Genomic DNA, 18948 nt, shown 5'->3' with positions numbered 1-18948 from the left:
AAAAAAGCTGTGTATGATCTGTACCTCCCAAGGGGTAGGCGGGGCAGGGAGAGGCATGCTGGAGCTATTTTATGATTTTTTCCTTCTCAAAACAGCCAACTTGCCATTGAATCATTTAATCACTAATTAAAAATCCTGGATAAAACAAGCTATCTACAGCTTTCTGGCAAACATCCCACTGACTTTGGTAGGGCCAAGATTTTACCCTTTCCTTGACTGTAGAGCTTGTTTGTTGTCACTTCTTTTTCTTTAGCTGTTCTATGTGTTTTATGCCAGGTTTTTTTCTTTTAGCTACTTAATTTATTTTTCTCAAATGTTATCTCATTTTAGCTCCAGAATGAAGACCTTTAATATGATCACCTCTACAGGTAGTCCATGGCCAGGCTAGCTGTGTTTTGCCCACATCCTTTCAGCTGTGGTCTAGGGGAGGACAAGGAGTATATGCAAGGGCAGTAGGAATTCCGGCAGCTAAAGCCTTCATCAAGCACCTCAGTGATCATGCACCTAGATTTGCAGGTCCTTGTTGCCAGAGCTATTTGCTGCTCCTGGGAGTCCCTCAGCTGGTATCTGACCTGCTGGAAAAATGATGGACTGCTGCAGCCTGGAGCACCCAGCCATTTCATCTACCAGGGCTGAGTGCTGGGAGTAGAAACAGAGTCTTATATATAAGAATGCTGTTGGTTACCAAGTGAAATTCCTGTTATGTCTGTGAATATACTTTGGTTCATACTTTTACTGTCTTACCTTTTTGTATTTACCAGTCACATATTCTGTAATTTTGCTTTCAGAGCTTGCATTAGAAGAGACCTATTCCATTTCTGCCTGGGGCTGAATAACTCTAAGATGCACCCATGCTGTCACCCCCGCTGGCTGCTTGCTTTAAGGTAGGGATGTGCCAACAAACCCTGCTTCGAGGAGGCTTTCTGGCAGAGTGCAGTTGAGTTTCTGCCGTGTTCTTCATGAGAAGCTACTGTTGGTCACACAGGGCTCATGTACAAGGGACTTGAGCCAACTCAAGTTGCCAGGACCTACTACTGCATTCTTCAAAGCTTAGGGCACCAGAGTACAAAAAGGCAGCCAACACCCTAATCCCTTACCAACACATTGGGTGACAAAACCCACAGCAGTTACCTGTTATGTTGACGCGATTCAAGCCCATACTCGTCAATTTATCTTTATTCACCCAAATCCATATCTAACCCCCAGTGCTGACAGGTAAGAGTCTTGTTTGATGGCTCATCAACAAATTATAACAGTAAAACAAAATTAAGTGAAGGAAGATATCACTTGGTGATTAGCTCTTACCTTGCTTGTTTTCCTTAGGTCTAAACTTTGAATTTTACAAGTTATATGTTAAATGCTCTGATTTACTTTCTGGTACACAGACAGAAAGAAGCAGATTGTAATCCATGTGTTTTGTAGGTAATATAGAATTTTTTCCTCTGGGGAATCCATCAGTGTGGATGCTTACTATGTATTTATGAGACCCCTTGCAGATCTTTAGGGTAGGTTCTCAAAGGTTCATTCTCTTGGACTTCTTATTGTTAACATTTATTCTTCTTTTAAAATGGCAAGCTCTCATAACTATGCAGAGGGCTTAGTTCAAACTTCAGGCAACTCTCACATCACTTTATTTGCAATTGGGCTTCATGCAGGACTCAGCAAGATTTCATTCAGCCCTTTCTATAGTGTTGGTTGCAATGCTGTGGAGGTGAAGGTGAGCAGGGAAAATTGCTTTTGGCTTGAATGTTCTGTATTAGTTAGTCAGTGTTGTGTTTTGCTTGTTCCAGAGGCTGGTTATTATCTTTGATAGTATGTCACCCTGTGCAGCAATGCTGAGCACAAGAGAGAGCATCTCTTACATGTGCTACCACTGATTCACTGCATGTATTTCCTACGAGAATACCTCAGTCACGTCAAAACTGCTCATTTCTAGATAGCAACTAATATGTAAACACTAGATATCATGTGACAAGTTTGAAGGCCAGATCAAGAAGGTAATGTTCAAGGGTGATGTCTGCACAAAAAAATAAACTTCTGGAAGCCACTGTAACTTCATGCATGAATGAGGAGGATTTGCATGACTCAGGACTGTCTTTTTTCCTGTTATTCAAGTACTGGGATGAACAAGCAAGGTTAAAAACAAAGCAAGCAAGCAAGCAAACAACCAAAAAAATAATAATAAGTCTAATAATAAGTCTGTGCAACCCAAGTGTACTGCTTATCATTGTGTTACACCAAAACAAAATTTGTAATGTACTTTGCCTTGAACAATGGGATTTTCCAGAGTCATCAGTGTAGTGTTGGTTTTCATCCTCTCTAGTATTGCTGTTCCTGACTTCTCAGCCTCTGGAATTTTCATCCTAATTTTCCTCTTTTGCTTTTAATGAAATAGCAAACTTAGCTTTATTATCTCCAAGAATTCTCCCACACAAGGGGATTTAAAATTTCTAAATGAAAGTCAGCAGGAGAAGATGATAGTTGGTCTAATTTCCTCAGAAATTTTATACCTGAAGTATTTATAATAATAAGGCTTTGTTGCTGGAACCTTTGAATACCAAGAATCTGAAAGAGGTATCTGAACCAGCAGGTTCTGAGAATATTTCCTAGATAGAAACCCAGGAGGAAGAAGAGGAGTAGGGGAACAAAAGCCATGTAATCGTATAACTGAGCATGTAATTTTCAGCAAAAGAATTTCTTTTTGAGTTTAGTATTTTTTCTTTTGATAAATTCTTCCTGTAGAAAGTGAAGTTTTTCAGTCTCTGTACTGTTCCAAAATTTAGGCTTTTAGTTTTCTTGATGTGGTTATTTTTTTTGACATCACTTAGTGGTGATGAGTTTGTGTTCACGTCGTGTGATTGGATGGCTTGGTCATGCTTAATGACTTCAGCCTTATAAGCTACATTTGACTCAGAAAAGTATCATTTGCTTGTTGGAAGGAGAGCCTGCCTCATTAATCAGTCAGTGAAATTTACTTCTCATCAAAAGGTTTTGTCATGGTAGGATTCAACAAGACTTAAATGGTACATGATACTTCTTCATGTTTGCTTTACAGGGCTGAATCCCGCACATAGCATGGCTTTTTGGAGTATGACAGCCATGAGCAAATTTTCAGTCACACAGTGATTCTCAAAAATAACTGAAATTGGATGCGAGGGAAGATCTGTCTGATGATGATCCAACATAGTCATAAATATTTTCTCATTTTTTCTTTAGTGTTTGTCAGCCCTTCATACTTTCACTCTATTCTCTTTTATAGCTTCTTGGCTTTGTGTTTTGGTTATGCCTGTTCTGGTTCTCAAAACTAGTTTTAGAATTTACGGGAGATGGTCTTGAGTATTGATGAATCCATGTAAACTAATGCAGACATATAAAGTGTTAGCTTTTTTTACAGGGGTTGTTTTCTCTCACTAAGTAAGAGAGATCTGGATAGATTGGAGGTATGCTTTATGATCAGTCAATCTGTATAGTTGAGCCAAGCTACCTTATAGAATGATTCATGCTGTGATGTGCCACTTGAAACTTGGCCTGAGTTCTTGCTGGATGATGGTTGCCTTTACATTATGATGGTGAGATGTTTCCCTACTCCTAAAATAATCTGGGGTATATTCATTGATTGCTTTTTTTTGTTGTTGAAAAGTTAGTTTTCCACCAGGTAGCTCCTTCTTCAAAATCCTTGTGCCATCTCCCACAGTATTACCTCACAAGTATCTGGCAGTTAGATTAAAATCAGGTTGCAGTATAGTTTGTTTTGTATGAACATTTGTAAGTCAGCTGTTTACAGGAGTTTCCCCGAGCATACAAAACCTGTGAGTTGCATATCATTTGTCATCAGGAGTTTGTTGTTGTTAAAGAATTGCCAGACAGAGCCTTGTTCTCTTTCCATAATACTAAAATTAATCTTGGTTATAATGGAATCCTGGTACAAAATGCATCCTTTTGCATTGGCAAATCAAGTGCTTGGCATCAGCAATATTTACATTTACATTGTTTTTGAACTGCAGTGTGTGCTGGAAGGTAGGGTGAAATATTTCCTAGATGGCCAGATTATTTCTAAGAAAAGATGTATCCTGGAGCAGAAATTTAGAAACCTTCTGTTTCAGAGGAGGCTTCATGGTCAACACAGTTACAGTGGGGTTTTACTAGATGTCCATGGCCCCTCTTGCATTGCCTTCACATGGGTTATACCTTGATTTCAGAGCTTTCCAAATTCCTATTGTACAGGCAGCTGCATGAGCTACCTTTCTTTGTGCTCCTGCTTTGACTTGTTAATATCCATCCAAGTTCTTAAGAGATTTGTTCTCTGTGCAAAAGAAAAAGTGACTGAAGTCTCTTCTGGTTATCTCATTGCACTCTGATGCTCACGATCTTATCTCAAATTGCTAAATAAATATAAATAATATTTATATATCATATTTCTTCATAAGTATATGTTGTTTCCACTCTTCCTGCATTCCTGGGGTTTGAGCAAGGGGAGATCAGAAAACACTGAGAGAATGTTAGGATACGTGGAAAAACTTGCAGAGACCTTGATTCCAGGAAGGAGATACACACATACTGATAAACAATTCCTTATCTAAGAAATACTCCAGAAAGTGTTTCTTAAATAAGAGTGCTTCTCTGAAACTGAGCATTTGGTTGTGTGGTGGTTTTTCAGTATTTCAACACCCTGCTGATAGTGTTGTGAAATTCTTGCTGGGCCTTAGCCAATTAACTGAATAAACTTTTATTTGCTTAATGATTTTATAACTCTTTTATAGGAGATAAACTTGCCATTTTTTCATTTGATTTCTCTCCTGCATTTTGTGTAAGAATACTATCTAATCTCACAGAAATTACAAGTCTTTGAGACTTAAATTCTTGCAAAGTTATTAAATACATCAATCAGAACACGTTTGGACACTTAACAAAGTTCTCATTATGTTTTTCTGTGATATTTTTAGTATTATTACAGATAACTACTGTTGTATTATTAAATACATTGAATTCTCTTATACGCTGTAGTGTAATTTTCCACTTCACTTCCCCTATATTTACACATACTCATACACCTTCCAATTAAGGTCGTCTTTCAGTGCTCTGCAGTGTCACACTTTAGAGAAGAACTGAGATCTTCCAAATCTGAATCCCATAAACTGTCTGCAGAACAGTCCTTCTTTCTAATGGCCATCCAGCCCCTAGAATTCAGCACAAAGGTTATGATCAGAAGTATGATAATATCACCAAAGACATCAAATTAATGAGTAGGTCTTTGTAGTTACAAAAGGATTGAATAGGAACAAAAATATTCCCTACAAACTGCAGATTTTATCACTCTATTATTGTTGGTAGTATATTTCATATTTTCAAGCATTCAAGTAATGTATACATAATTAGAAGCATGAGAAAAGGTATAGAAATCATATCTGGAGGCTACCTTAGCGGAGAGAGAATAGGAGAATTCTCATTCAGTATAGATAAAATAAATTTCTGTCCACGGGGCATAGGCATTGAGAGGAAAATAACTTATATGAAACCAAGGGCTGTAACAGCCTAATTTTGTTCTCTGGACCCAGGTAAATTTCATCCTAACACAATAAATAAATACATAATATAAAGTGAAGTGCCATTTCCTGATTCATTATCTTGTTAGACTCCAAATAAACATATATCATGCTGGAATTGCAATAACACAGACTTAGTACATATAGAGGGAATTGCATCCAGCTACTAAATATGAAGAAAATGTACCAAAAGCAAATGATTTAGAGGAGAATGAAATTCTCCTTTAGACTCAGTGATGATTCTGTTATGTTCTCCCAGGGAAGATGGCCCTTCTCTTCTGTAAACATTTTTTATTATTTTCTTTCTTAAGCAAAAAAATGAAAAAAAAATCTATTTGTATGTAGAAACAAATTTATGATATTTTACTACATGCTATCATCATTCTATAAGCTGAAAAGCAACAAATCAGAATGTTCAGCAAAATAATTTAGGCCACTATGCAATAATATATAAGCACATTAGCTACATATGTATGGGTAATAGTATAAAGCTGTTTTCTCTGTTCTTTGTATTCTGCATCACCTGAAAATTTTTCTTGATGCTCAGAAGCTGCCTGGAGCCCATATATGTCAAGTGTTGTAGGAATGGAAGAAGGAATAACAGTAGCAACAAATGATGTAATTATTGATACAATTATTGTTGCTGTTATTATTATGAATGTTTGCTGTAACACCTACTGTGGCTGGTGATTTTTGGACACTTCAGTGCTTTCTCTTCACTCCAGAGAGTCCATAATCCAAGGACAGAAGTTGGGGAAGAAAACATCAATAAGAAATTTATGGAAAACTTACCCCCAAATCAGCAAGGTCCCTTATAGCAATGGAAGCACGCCCTTAGCAGGGTTTATATGGAGGCGACTTATAAGATGAGCCATGGGTGACTGGACAGGGTTTAGGGTTTGGACCATGGTGTGGTGGCCTTGGAGCACAGGTGGAGGAGGTTGTGGGCACCAGTGAAACACAAGGCTGGAGACAGGTGGCTTGAAGCATCTTAGGGCACGACCGTGCCAGCATAGAGCACGTGAGTGCATGGAACAAGCACCAGGGCTTTGAGGGTGGTGCTGGAAGTCAGAATTTGCTCCATGAAGGTTGGGAGGCTGGTTGAGGAATTAAAAAATTTAGCATGGGAAGTTCTTAGTGAGCCTTTGTCTGTAGAGAAATGCTCTGAGGAGACAGTAGTGAGACAACATTGGTGTAAATCCATGTGGTTGTATAGATTTCAGTGCTGCCCAGCTGAGAATTTGGCTAGCAGCTTACAAATCCCCTGCGTTTCACATATTTGAGTACAAAACAACTTTTCTTTCAGACTATAGTGTAATCATGAGTCATTAGCCTCTGCTTGATGACGATCCAGCTACTTTGTCAAAGCACTGAAATAAAACTGTGCATCTCAGGTGACTTAGCTGTGCAACATGGAAAAACAAATACCCTCTGTGTCATGGACAGTGCCTTGTACATCCATGGGGAGATGTTTGGTGCCACAGCCTGAGCTTCTCCCCAGAAAGGGCAGATCCGTAAAACAGCTTCTCACCAGACCTTCAATTCCATTTAAGTCCCCCAGATAGATTCAGGGTGATTTTCACACATGATGGCCACATCTAGAAAGAATGACTGTGACATCCATGTTGAGTTACGGGAGGGCTCACACACTGAAGATGAAGACAAGAAATAAATGGCCAATACCTCTTTAAGAATCCACAAGAGCAAAGCAATAAAAAAAGAAATACAATAACTCCGATAATAAAAACATTATCTTATAGATTTCATACAAACTTTGCCTTAGGGAGGCCACCTGGTTTGTGCTTTACTGACACAGCTGTTCGGACTTTTTTCCTTTGCTACATAAAAACTAGAGGAATCTGAACAGCTGTTTGGGTTAATTTTTTTTAATGCCTTCAGTAAGTAAAAATAAGGGCAAGTGACATGAATAAGTGATGTGAGATTGCCCCCAAAGATGCTTTAAAAACTTTCCAGAATATTTCCTGAACCTTATCCACAGCGAATAAAGTTCTGTTGTCCAGAAGGAGCTGAGCCAGACGGGACATTTCCACTCGTGGCTGACCAGGTATAGCATTACCTGTCCCGCATCTCTTCATGTAGTAAAGACTCACTTAGATTGGGGCAAATTGGCAAATTTAGTTATACTGAAATCAGCCCAAGGTAACCCCACTGACTTCACTGGAGTCACTTAGAATTTCCATAACTAAAACTAAAAACCAAAAACTAATTTTGCTTAAAACCATCCATAATTTGTTCCGTTTCCCGTCCAGGGAATTATTCCTCATTTTGAAGGGAGACAGTGAACAGAATTGGTCAGGAAGCCTGGACAGACATCATTTCCCAAAGAAAAATGACATTTTTGCTATTTCCAAAATCACAGTGTTGCGGGGGGGAAGAGCTGGTGCCGATTAGTGCTGCCCCTCCTGACACGGAGCACACTAATAATGTCCCAGCAGGTCAAAAACGGGTCCGGTTTAAGTGGGTGATGGAATGAAGTAAGTGGGAGTCGCTTTGCTTTTTGTTGCCCAGTGCTTCACACACCTCTAGCGGCAACCCTCTTTGTTGCCAAGACAACCCTGAAGAAATACGAAATCCAGAACAATACCCTGTGCACGAGAAGCCTCGTATTCTTTAGTGCACACGTTCATTTTGAATGTCAAGAGAAACACTGCCCTCCAGATCATCCCAGGTAAGTCCAGGTAAAGGTATAGGTGATGTCTGTGAGATGATAATGACTTGCATTTATAGATTGTCTTTTGTCCTAACGGCTCCCAAAGCTTGAGGGGATGGCACTGAGAGCCTGATCGATGTTATTTCTGCAGTGCAGCGTTACCTGCAGCTGCCCAGGCAGTACCAGGAGGGTTCCTGAGGGCTGCTGTGAAAATAAGCCAGGGCTGGGGCACTGACAGCTCTCCCCAGCCTGTGCTGCATGTGGAGGTGTCTGCAGTGAGCACTGAACACCAGGCTGTGATGATCTGCCTTTGCAGTGGTTTCTAAAGGTTTCTCAGGCAGCTGAATGCAAGTTAATGCAGCCATAAAGGTCTTTTCATTACTAACAGGGACTGGACCTAGCTGTGCTTGGTCTCCGGGTCAAAGGAAATATACGCGTGACTTAAGCCTCTTTACTTAAGGTCTTGGCTCAGTGCTGGACAGTGGAAGGTCTAGAGCTTTGGTGTTGTTTTTTTTTTAATGCTTATTTATTTAACCCCAATGAATGTAAATTGGATAAAGGTCCAAGAGGTCACAACAAACACCTCCATAGACTCTTAGGTATCCTCTTGCAAAGACTAATGTCAGGAAATTTTCTGTTTCTAAGAGATATGCTATGTACAGTTTGCAAATATAAGCCTCACCTTTCCAAATTATCTCCAGATCATCTTTGAGCCTCCCATTTTATTCTGGAACACTGTTTTTGCCACATTTGAAGCTCATTTTGACCTCCTCACTAGGAATGGCTATGCTAGGAGGAAGTAATCTCCAGTCAGTCAAAGCTCTTTGATAAATAGAGCAGCAGCAGTTGGAGCAGGGAGCACTGGATTCTGCATAGACAGAGACTTGGGGTTTTTAAGTTGAGACTGGCACTAGCTTAGTCCTATAGGCTGAGCTCCAAAACTGTGCCGTACATGAACCGTAGCACAGTAAGTCAGGGTATCACTTTCAGAGCACGCTCCTGATCCAGGCTAAACCTCAGATGTAAATTAGCATTTTAGGAGGAGAGGATCAAACTACCCAATTCTGAAATGGGAGTGTTGCATACTTGACCATCACGGTGAGGAGCTCCAAAGCAGAACTGGTTCTGCTTTGCTGAGTCCATCAGCATGCCCAGAGCTTCAGTCTTCTTTTATGTCATGGTCTCTCCCTGGCTGTGGGAGGAGTCCTGAAAATGAGATGTGGGGCTGTACTTCAAGCAACAACCCTGGAAGCAATAGTTCTGCTCTTGTCTGTCTGCGTGAAGTACAAACTCTACAACATACTGAGACCCATCTCACCCTCGTCCTACTGGAAGCCACATCCTGCTGGTTTCGGGTGAGGCATCCCTGAGCTCAGGCCACTGCCTGCTCCCGTTTTAACACCTTATAAACAAATTGAAAACTTGCAGCTCAGGAACAAAGGAGGCATGTGAAAGAACTGCAGTTTCACGAACTGTTCAGTGGGAGTTGGAGCTATTATAGAACATCCCGTTCCAAAAGGAAACAAATGACAGTCTGACGCTGCCGGGGAATAGTGACGTATGTGGCTGTGGTGTGAGTCAGTCCGTGCGAGATTCAGATACGGACCTAGGGGGAAAACATTTGTGGCAGCAGGACCAATCACATGCTCATAGATGGAATTACCTCAGCTCATTTTTCATTTGGGTATTAATATATTTGCTGCACTTCTTGAGCAAAAGGCAAATAGCAGCCCAGACAAAAAGGCACGTGTAGGGGCCGTTCTATCTGTCTCTTCTTGCAGCCTCCTGCTTCCCACCCACACTCCTGCACAGACAGAGATAAAGTATCATGAGCCTTTTGGTGTATCACTGTTTTGTTCAGTAAAATGGAATGTGTTGTTGTTGTTGTTGTTGTTGTTATTTGTGTTCTCTGGAATCCCAGAGCATTCCCATTGCAAAGGCACAGGCCCATGAATGGAACAACTAAGTGAATTAGTGGGGAAACATTTTGTTTATCTCTAAGTGGTGTCTTGCTTTTTAATAACTTACAGCTCAGTTGAATGCTTGTGTTCATTTAAAAATGAAAACTGAAGCCTAAGGATCCTTTTAAGGCCCTAAAGGAGTCTGTAGAGCTAATTCTCTGGTATGTGGGGGATGTGTAACGATGCATAAATTGTGAAATGAATTGGCTGTTTACTGGAAAGTTACAGTGATCTCGTGGATAATGTCAGTCTGAGATAAGAACCCCTCAAGAAACCTTGAGGACAAGGAGGCTTTAGTAGTAATACTACCTTGAGGTGTTCTCATCCCCGACTTTTTTCCCATCATTTTGCTCCAGCACAGCCCTCTTCCAGTTATGCTCAAATACCTCTTCGTGTGACTCTCCAGCAAACCATATCAGGAACTGATGGGAATTAAAAACCATGACAAAACACCCTGTAAAATAGGAAGGATCTTGTTTTCTTTTTCTCTCTCTCTCTTTTTCCCCAAACAATTCATTTCATTTAGCTCAGTTCCTTGATCAGCATGGCCCCAAGGAACAACTGCACAGGCCAACTGCTGAAAGGCCCAAATGTTTTGTGGCAGAGAGAGGGGAAACGCTGGCTGGGGCTGATGGTGGGAACTCCGTGACAGTGCTGCCACCAAAATCTGCAAATCGGTAAACCGTAGCGGGTGAAACGTTACTTCATTCAGCAGCAAAACAGAACAGCTGCTGTGTGTTTCCAGAAAGAACAAATAAGGGGGATGTTGTTTGGCCACAGACTGTGTCTGTGCCAGGGTTGGAGGACACAGTGGGGGAAGGATTTGGGTTCAGGCAAGTGAAGTCTTGTGGGCAAAAAAGGCCTCAGAAAGCCATAGCAGCCATCAGGTATTTCCCAGCTCTGATGATGGAATCTCAAAAACATATTTTACTTTTTCATGGAGGTTCAGTCAAATCTAAAGCAGAACTGCAGGTTGGAGGTGTGTTCTAACCCACAAACAGGACCAAAAAATGGGCCTGGATCAGTGTTTCAGAACAAAAGCAGAAGTCTCCTCAAAGGAACTGAGAAGTTTGGTTTGTGCCTCTCTATCTGTAATTGCCTCATTTCTTTACTTATGTTTTAAAGCAATGTTAGACTGAGGGAGCTCACCCAGCACACTTCATCACCAGACATGGAGAAGGCTTTGCTGGTGTAGCACGAAGCAAGTCTATGGGTGTGCAAACCACTTTGGCCAGCTCTGATGTCCGGCAGCACTAGCAGAAGCAAATGGGTAAAAAAATACCTCATTACAAATTTTGCCTGTAGCAAAGATCTGTCAAAGCAGGGTGGCTGCTTCTGCAGCTGAGGCCTGAAGCCTGTGCAGCTCATATCTCCCCAAAACGGCAAGCCCAGAGCCGGCACAGGCTCCCCAGCTCATCATTATCTGCAGCATCCTTCCTTCCCCCTCCTCTGCCCTGGCATGGGCACCCTCCCCTCTTATCACTGAGGTGGCAATATTTTGTTTGCACAGCTGACAGCTCTCAAACTGCCTCTACGTGACCGTCAAGGTCACAAAGTCATTTGATCCCTTGACCGAAATACCTGTAGTAGCCTCTGGTCCGAGCTACACGATGCACTGCTGCCGGAGTAGCTTGCAAGACGCTGAAGGGACAGCTTTCTGGCGGCACTACAAAGCAGCTTTCCTGGAAAAGGCAACGGTTTGCCAGTATTGCAGACTGGTAATTTCATGCCCATAAAGAGCTCTTATTGTAGTCTTGAAATCCAGCCGCACCCTCTCTGTCCTGGCCTCAGGTGTCGTGCCAGCCCCACGGCAGGACAAGGTGTCAGCAGCGTGTGCCGGCACCGCGGGCCGCCTGCCTCAGGCAGCGAGCAAGGCCCTGGAGTGCCACAGCCCTGGGGAGGCCAGGAGAGGGGCTGCCCGCTAGCAGGTGTGAAAAACAGCCCCGCTGCTCCTCCTGCAGCTCGCTTTCCATCAACTCCTCGCCCTCTCTGCCGAGCAGTCCGGGCCCTTGTACCCGGCACAAAGCTCCAAACAACCCCCGGCGTGCTGGGCCCCACTGAGGGGCTGATGTCACCGTCCCGCAGCCCGCCGGCATGAGTCACGCCGAGCTGCCGCCAGGCACGGGGAACACAGAGGGCTCTTCATGGGCCCCGAGAAGGGCAGGAGCCGCGTGGGAGGGCGTTGCTGCAGGAGGGGATGAGGCCAAGGTGCCGCAATGACCCTGGGTGCTGGGGAAGGGGGTGGGGGGTGGCCACACCTCGGCCTCCAGCACCCAGGGTTGGAAGGAGGTCACCTCCTGTTTGGATTTCTTCCCTTGGGTTGTTTTGGACAATTCTGCACTTGTTTCAAGAAAGGATCGGGGTGGGGTAGGAATGGTTTTATTTCAGAGGAATTCCTGTGACTTGAGCTGCCTGAATTAGTCAGGAGCAGGGGAGGGTGGTACGTGTCCAGAAACGGTGCACAGGCAGGGAGCCCAGGCTCCCTGACAGCACGAACAACCGTGGCTGAGGCACGTCCCAGCATTTAGGCACCTTCCTGGGGTGTCCCGCTGCCCCTGGCCCGCGGATGGCTGTTCTGTGTCAGCGAAGTGTTGCAGCATTGACGGGCACCAGGGCGGCGTTTTTAGCAAGGACAAGGTGACGCAAATTACACGAGTGAGCGCGAGTAGAGTCGAAGCTGCTGTCACCAGGGAAGGGAGGCATCTCCCAGTGCCTGCCAGCAGTGCTAAGATGGAGGGGCTGGGGGGCACTGATACTGCCTGCCTCCTGGGGAGGGGGCTCTCAGCATCGCTTCTCTGTCTGCAAAGTCCAGTTCCTAAAAGCGATGGCACCTGTGACATGCTGACATGAATAGTAGTTTCTGAGCATTTCCAAAAACCTCTGAGCTTGCCTAAGAAAAAAGCATCAAGTACTGATGATGACAGAGTGTATTATATCTAATTATATGAACCCTGGAATCGGCTATTTCCCCTTTCTTCCATCATTCTGATATAATTGGAAGCAGGAAGACACTCACAAAAGAAATACTGTTTCTGTGAGCCAATCCAGCCCATTTTTGCAGATTTTTGCTGAAGGTTCAGAACCAGCAAATTGAAATAATCCTACAGACTTTGGCTTGCTTACATAAAGTCCTAACCGGCCACTGCAACTGATTTTTCTAAATGGTTCTTTTATGTCCGCAAGGAAACAAACAAAACCTCCAGATTTAAATATCACTGAACTGTAGGACTTTGGAAATCCAGATTCAGCTGTGGATCAGCTGTGGAGCATGAAGTTAAGATTTTATGTGAGCGCACATGCTGGGAATCGGGATGAATAGCAAACATGCAAATGCAGTATTTAATTAGGAGTCACATGGAATCAAAACAGACAGCTAGTTACATTAATAGAGAAGCAGACAGAAGCACTGAGCATGTTTGCCTATAGATGTGAGGTCACACTTGAATAAGTTGATATGGTTGTCAGGATTTTATGAAAATGCTCACAAATTGCCAAGTTTCGTGAATTTTCTCATGGCCAGGGATCCACGCTTTGTTTACTATTTGCTATTCACTACTGTCACTCTCCGCTAATACAGGCAGGAAAACAACGTCAGGTGACTGGTGCGATCAAACACCTAATGAATAGGCAGTGCTGAATAGTGGGAGCAAAGGGACGCTGAAAGCCTTAGAGTTAGAAAGTGATGGGCCATGATGTTTTGCGGATAACAACTGAAGTTTGAAAAATACCAGCTTCGGTATTTGAATGATTTGCTAACTAAGATAGGGATGTGTGCTAAATTTGCAATTAATATTATTTTAAAGAATAGATCAAACAGCTCTAGCAGATTTCCTCTAACTGACAAGTTCCATTAAACAAGAAAGCTCATTCTTAGTAGGAGATTTTAATATAACACTGAGAACAGAGAACAAAACAATGAATGGAAACATATCAGCAGTCAATTTCCTGCGAATTCAAGCCTGCATTATACTTTGTTCTTTGCTACAGCCACAGCTCTGTAATTATCAAGCGTATTCATGGGACTTTTTCCTATTGACACTCAGCATGAGTGTGGCTGGAAAGAGATTAAGCTTTTGTGGCAGCCATTTGAATTTGTCTAACTAAAAACAACCTGCAAGGCTGTGGGGAACCGTGTGTCTCGGGGGATTTGTGATGGTCTGCAGAACCTATGGGTCACAGGTTCAAACCATGCACGTTGGTAGCGCCGGGCTTGTAGCTCCGTAACGACTGCTCATCTGCTGGCTGCGGGTCGTGCTTGCTGCCAGACCTGGCACGGTCCCGAAGCTAGCACTGATGATGGAGCAGATGCTTGGGGTTGTTTCTCTGCTGTATGACAGATGGACTTGTTGGGAATGGACGGGATTGATGGGCAAACCACTGCCCACCACCTTTTCCTTGGAAAAGGAGCTTTGTTGTGCCAGGACATCATCTAGCAGTTCCCATAGAGCTGCTTCTCAGCTAATACAGCAAGGTCACAGCAGGCCAGGTTATCCCTTACCCATACAGTCAGTGGAGGTTTTTTTTGCTATTAACCATTGGCTTTGTGTTTTTCATGTGCCCGGTGGCTGGGAATCCCCTGCAGCAGGGGAAATGAGCTTTCTGAGAACTGGCCTCTGGTCAGCTTTCCATGCAGGCTTGCCTCTCCTCACACGCAGTGCAGAGGGAAGGCGATGGGGAGTTGGGAGCAGGGCCTGGGGGCTGCTGGTTATGTCTGTGAGGAAGGCTTAGGGGTGGGCACAGAGCGATCCTGCAGAGCTGCAGGAGAGCGAGCTGGCAGCTGGGAGCACCTCCAGCCTGAGGATGTCCAGAAGGTTCACGTTTATTCAGGTAAACAGTTTTCATATACATGTATGTTAACATAGCATTTTCTTAGACAGTGCTGTGTCTATGGACAGTGCTGTGCCCATGCACAGCTCCACCATTTGGGCAGGAGGCATTTCTGCCAGGCATTTCTGCATCTCTTTGCCATGCAGTGCAAGTATGGATGGAAATTCAGCTGCTCAGCATGCAGCGCCTGTTCATTCCACAGAATTGAGTGCACACCATGTCTTTTTACACAGTTCTCTGTTTCTGTGTAAACAACCATTTTAGCCAAAGATGGAAAACCAAAATCCTGTTTACTTAGGCTCTCTCACAGTCCCAAAGAGCAGGAGCCTTAGTGTTGGTGTACTGGCCCCGCTCCAACTCAGGTAATTGCTGTGCATTCTGCCCTACTTACACACCCCCTGTAGTTTCAATTAGAGCAATTGTTTTCATTTTTCTTTCCTGCCCTGTCAAGTATTAATACAGTTGCTGTTAAGCTGCTCGTGTGGTCCCTTGCTTAGGTGTTGTGTTTCCATGGTAAAGGCAGGCATCCTTGTATGCATACCTGGACTGACCCCTCACTGGCGGAGCCTAATGTAATGCTGTAATGGAGCTGTGCTGATCTGCACTACGTGAAGGTATGGCCTTGCTACCTAGAGACCACTTTCTTCTTTTTATGTAAATGCTCTATAAGAGCATGTATGATTTATTTATTTTTCTACTCACTCTTCAGCCAGGTTTGCAAATAACCTGAGGTTCGTGGAGTCGCTCACACTTACGCTCACGGTGGTAGTGTGTAGAGAATACAGCATGCAACTTGTGTATGCGCTGCTCTCCAGCTGTTCAAGAAATGGATCTACAGGGATATCTGAACTCTTTCACTTTTGGATGTAGTCTGGTAGAGTTCACAATGTGTGATGCTTTATGTTGTGAATTGGAAAATGTGTTCTCTGGAAAAAAAAATAATCAAAGTTTACTAAGAGAATGAAGCACATGGAAGGATGCCTGAAAGCTATGCAGCTACAGGAGATTACATGCTTGTAGCCTAAGCCTCCTGGTATATTGAGTATTAATGTTCAAAGTTGGGGCCTGCAGCACTCACTATGCTGTTTAGCTTATTGAGACAGTTTTCCTTTCATCTGGTAAAGAACTTGGCTTGAAATGGCATGGATTTGGGCTGGTGAGCTATGTGACACACAGTGGAGTGAGTTCTGCTGTCCGATTCTCCAGTCTGTCATGTGGCCCATCAGATAGGCACATGCTGAAGGGATTGGTGTTTGGGTGTGTGGAGCCACGTAGCTCGTGGCTCAGGCTACTCAGTTGCTTGAGGCGATGGTAGCTCAGTTCTCAGCAGCAAAAAGGAGCTGGGACCAGATTTTTTGGGGGGAATATCTGGCTAATTCACACACAATGCCTACCCATATGTGTCTGGCACTGTATAAGACACTGTGATATACTACAGGGCCTCCTTCTGTCCCACATAAGCTCCATCCTCCTGTAGGTCTTGCACTTTACCTGCCATCCACATGCAGGTGTCTCAGGTGGTCACAGTTATTTAAAATAGCTCTAGATGTCTGTATATAGACACATCAAGCCCACCCACTGGTGAAGTGATTCAGCTGAACAAATAATGATAAAGTTTGCCTTCAAAATGAGATGTTGGTAAACTGAAAGATCCTTTGTAAAATGAGTCGTGTTTTCATTCCAAAGTAAAGGTAAGGCTGCACCCCCAGCACTGACAGGAGATGGGCTGGCACCTTTGCTCACAGCTGAGCCTTCTCCTGGCTGGGGAAACCTTTGAATGGGATGGATGGATGCCTGTGTCTGCCAGATGTGGGTCAGCATGTCGTGCAGGTGGCATCATGCTATAGGCAACACTGAGGCAGATGTGTTTTAGGTTGTTGTACATCCTGCCCTGGATGCTGTTCTCAAAGTGGTACAAGCTACAGTAACGCAATTCCCACCGACCCTCTTAATTAAGGTAGTGAGCCATCTGGTCCAGCATGACCTGGTGGGTGTATGGAAGTGATACAAGCAGTCCCTGTATACCTCCTGGACCCATGGCAAGTGCAGATCAGCTGAGCTCAGGGGTCAGAGACCAACCTGTGCCTCATTTCAGCTGAACTCTGAATTGTCTTGGTTTCAGATAAGCCATCCTGACTTCACCTGTTCTCTCACAAACTGTTTTTTTCTTAATAATGCCTTTTTATCCACATGGGGGAACGTTTTGTCTCTTTAACACCTTCTCCACATTTGTTTCTGAATTTCTAGAGTGAAGGTGGCACTGTAGGTTCAGAACAGCAGGCAGCGTGACCCCGGAGCTGACTGCCACCCTCCCTTATGCACTAGCTGTTTGCAGAGTCAGTGCAATTCTTTATATACAATTTTTCCCCCCTTCATGCTAATCGAAAGGGTTCAGTTGTTTTTCCAAAGCAGTCTGTGTCAGCTGTCACACGCACGCACACGCACGCACACACAAAAGCCCCAGCTTTTATACCCCCAGCCATGAGTGGCAGGTCACAGGTTCCCTGCAGAAGTGACGGGGAAGGTAAACAGCTCCGAGCACGCCGTGTTTACCATTGCCATTCCACAGCACAGCAAAAGCCGTCCCCAGCCTTCCCTGCTCTCATGCAGCAAATCACACACTGCTTTGTAAATAGCAGTTCATAAAAACAAACCAAATGATCATTCCTTACCAGGCTTATATTACAGCCCGCCCAGGGCCTTTCCCTTGCTTGAAAGGCCTGTAGGAATTCACCCACTGTGAGCTAAATCAGGGGCGGTTTTAACTCTTGGGCTTGGTTTGAAAACAGATCACCTCTGAAGGAATACACCTTTAGCACTGTGCTAAAAGAAAAGTTCTGGGGAGACCGACGCACAAAACACCGGAAGATTTTATTTGTGCTCTTCCGTATGAAGGCGGTTATTATCCTACCAATTGTTTCTGTAGCCACTGTTTACACAAGCAAAAGATGGCACACAGGAGCACGCACCAGCAGTCTGCGTCTTCTGCTGCAGCCCCGCAGTGCTGAAAGCAAGGCTGGGGAGCCTGGGCCCTGCCTGGGTGCCAGGCGGTGGCTCACTCTGTGCTCAGAAGGGGTGAGAGGAGCCACCTGCAGTGGGGAAGAGCACTGGGGACATGCCACATTGAAATGGCCGCCCCTGTGGCATCAGGGACCAGGTGAGGACCACCTTCCACATGGCATTGCCATTTCCCCAGCCATGCACGGAGGAGCGCCGTGTTTTGCTGTCTGACAGCAGAGGCAGCTGCAGGCTCGCGGTGGTTTCTTCAGGCCACAGCACGGGAACAGTAAGAGCAGCAGCGCCCATCGCTGCCTGACGCGCTCCTCTCATGTTTGCAAAGGGTGTAATTGCTGTATCCCGCCCAGCTTTTGTGCAGGCTGTAGAGGAGAGCAAGCAGATGGAAATCGGGCTTAAGCTACCCTCACCTCCTTGAAATCACTCTTCAGAGAATTATTTACCAGGTAGTGGTAACGTGCTCAGGACCATAACGAATTAAAAGATTGCTGACAGAGCCCTGACCCCAGCCGTGCACAGAGGGAAAAGGGACGGTTCTGAAATCCATCTGATGGCTAACCAGTTGCCAAGGTAGAGGTATTAACAGAACGGATGAGACCGTCCCTTCTTAACTCAAATCCTGCCGGCCACATTTCACACCATCTGGAGTTTGTGCAGAGCCTGGTTTGGGAATCCAGCCAATAAAGAATTACAATAATCTAATCTTGCCACGATAAAAGTGTGAATAACCATTTCAGAGTCTGCCTGGAAAATTACCACAACCTGTCAATGCGCCTTAGGTGGTGGCGAGAGAGGATCTGATGACACACTGAAAAGCGCTTCTTAGAAGATAAACAGGAGTTGGCTCGTACCAGTGCCTGAACTGAAAACAGGCAGGTTTTCATCAGCCCAAACAAAAGGCAGAAGGAGAACATAATTGCTGGGCTTGGGA

At 44.1% G+C, this 18948-nt stretch overlaps 2 long non-coding RNA genes across 4 annotated transcripts; one reads left to right on the top strand and one right to left on the bottom strand.

Moving 5' to 3' along the window:
• Positions 1-20: 20 nt before the first annotated feature.
• Positions 21-3960, top strand: LOC137862320 (uncharacterized). Its single transcript, XR_011100182.1, has 3 exons — positions 21-187; positions 789-884; positions 3056-3960. It is a non-coding gene; the product is annotated as an uncharacterized lncRNA (long non-coding RNA).
• Positions 3961-4802: 842 nt separating this feature from the next.
• Positions 4803-12184, bottom strand: LOC137862316 (uncharacterized). 3 transcript variants are annotated; one of them, XR_011100177.1, is made up of 3 exons: positions 11757-12184; positions 9301-9420; positions 4803-7192 (listed from the first exon to the last, which is right to left on the bottom strand). It is a non-coding gene; the product is annotated as an uncharacterized lncRNA (long non-coding RNA). The 3 variants fall into 3 exon arrangements; XR_011100178.1 differs by having other exon boundaries at positions 9306-9420; XR_011100176.1 differs by lacking the exon at positions 4803-7192 and having other exon boundaries at positions 8712-9420.
• Between the last annotated feature and the right edge of the window lie 6764 nt (positions 12185-18948).

Source organism: Anas acuta, chromosome 11 (assembly GCF_963932015.1).
Source record: "Anas acuta chromosome 11, bAnaAcu1.1, whole genome shotgun sequence".
NCBI lineage: Eukaryota > Metazoa > Chordata > Aves > Anseriformes > Anatidae > Anas > Anas acuta.
Note: the sequence above shows the minus strand (reverse complement) of the source record. Positions and strands in the feature narration are given on the sequence as shown.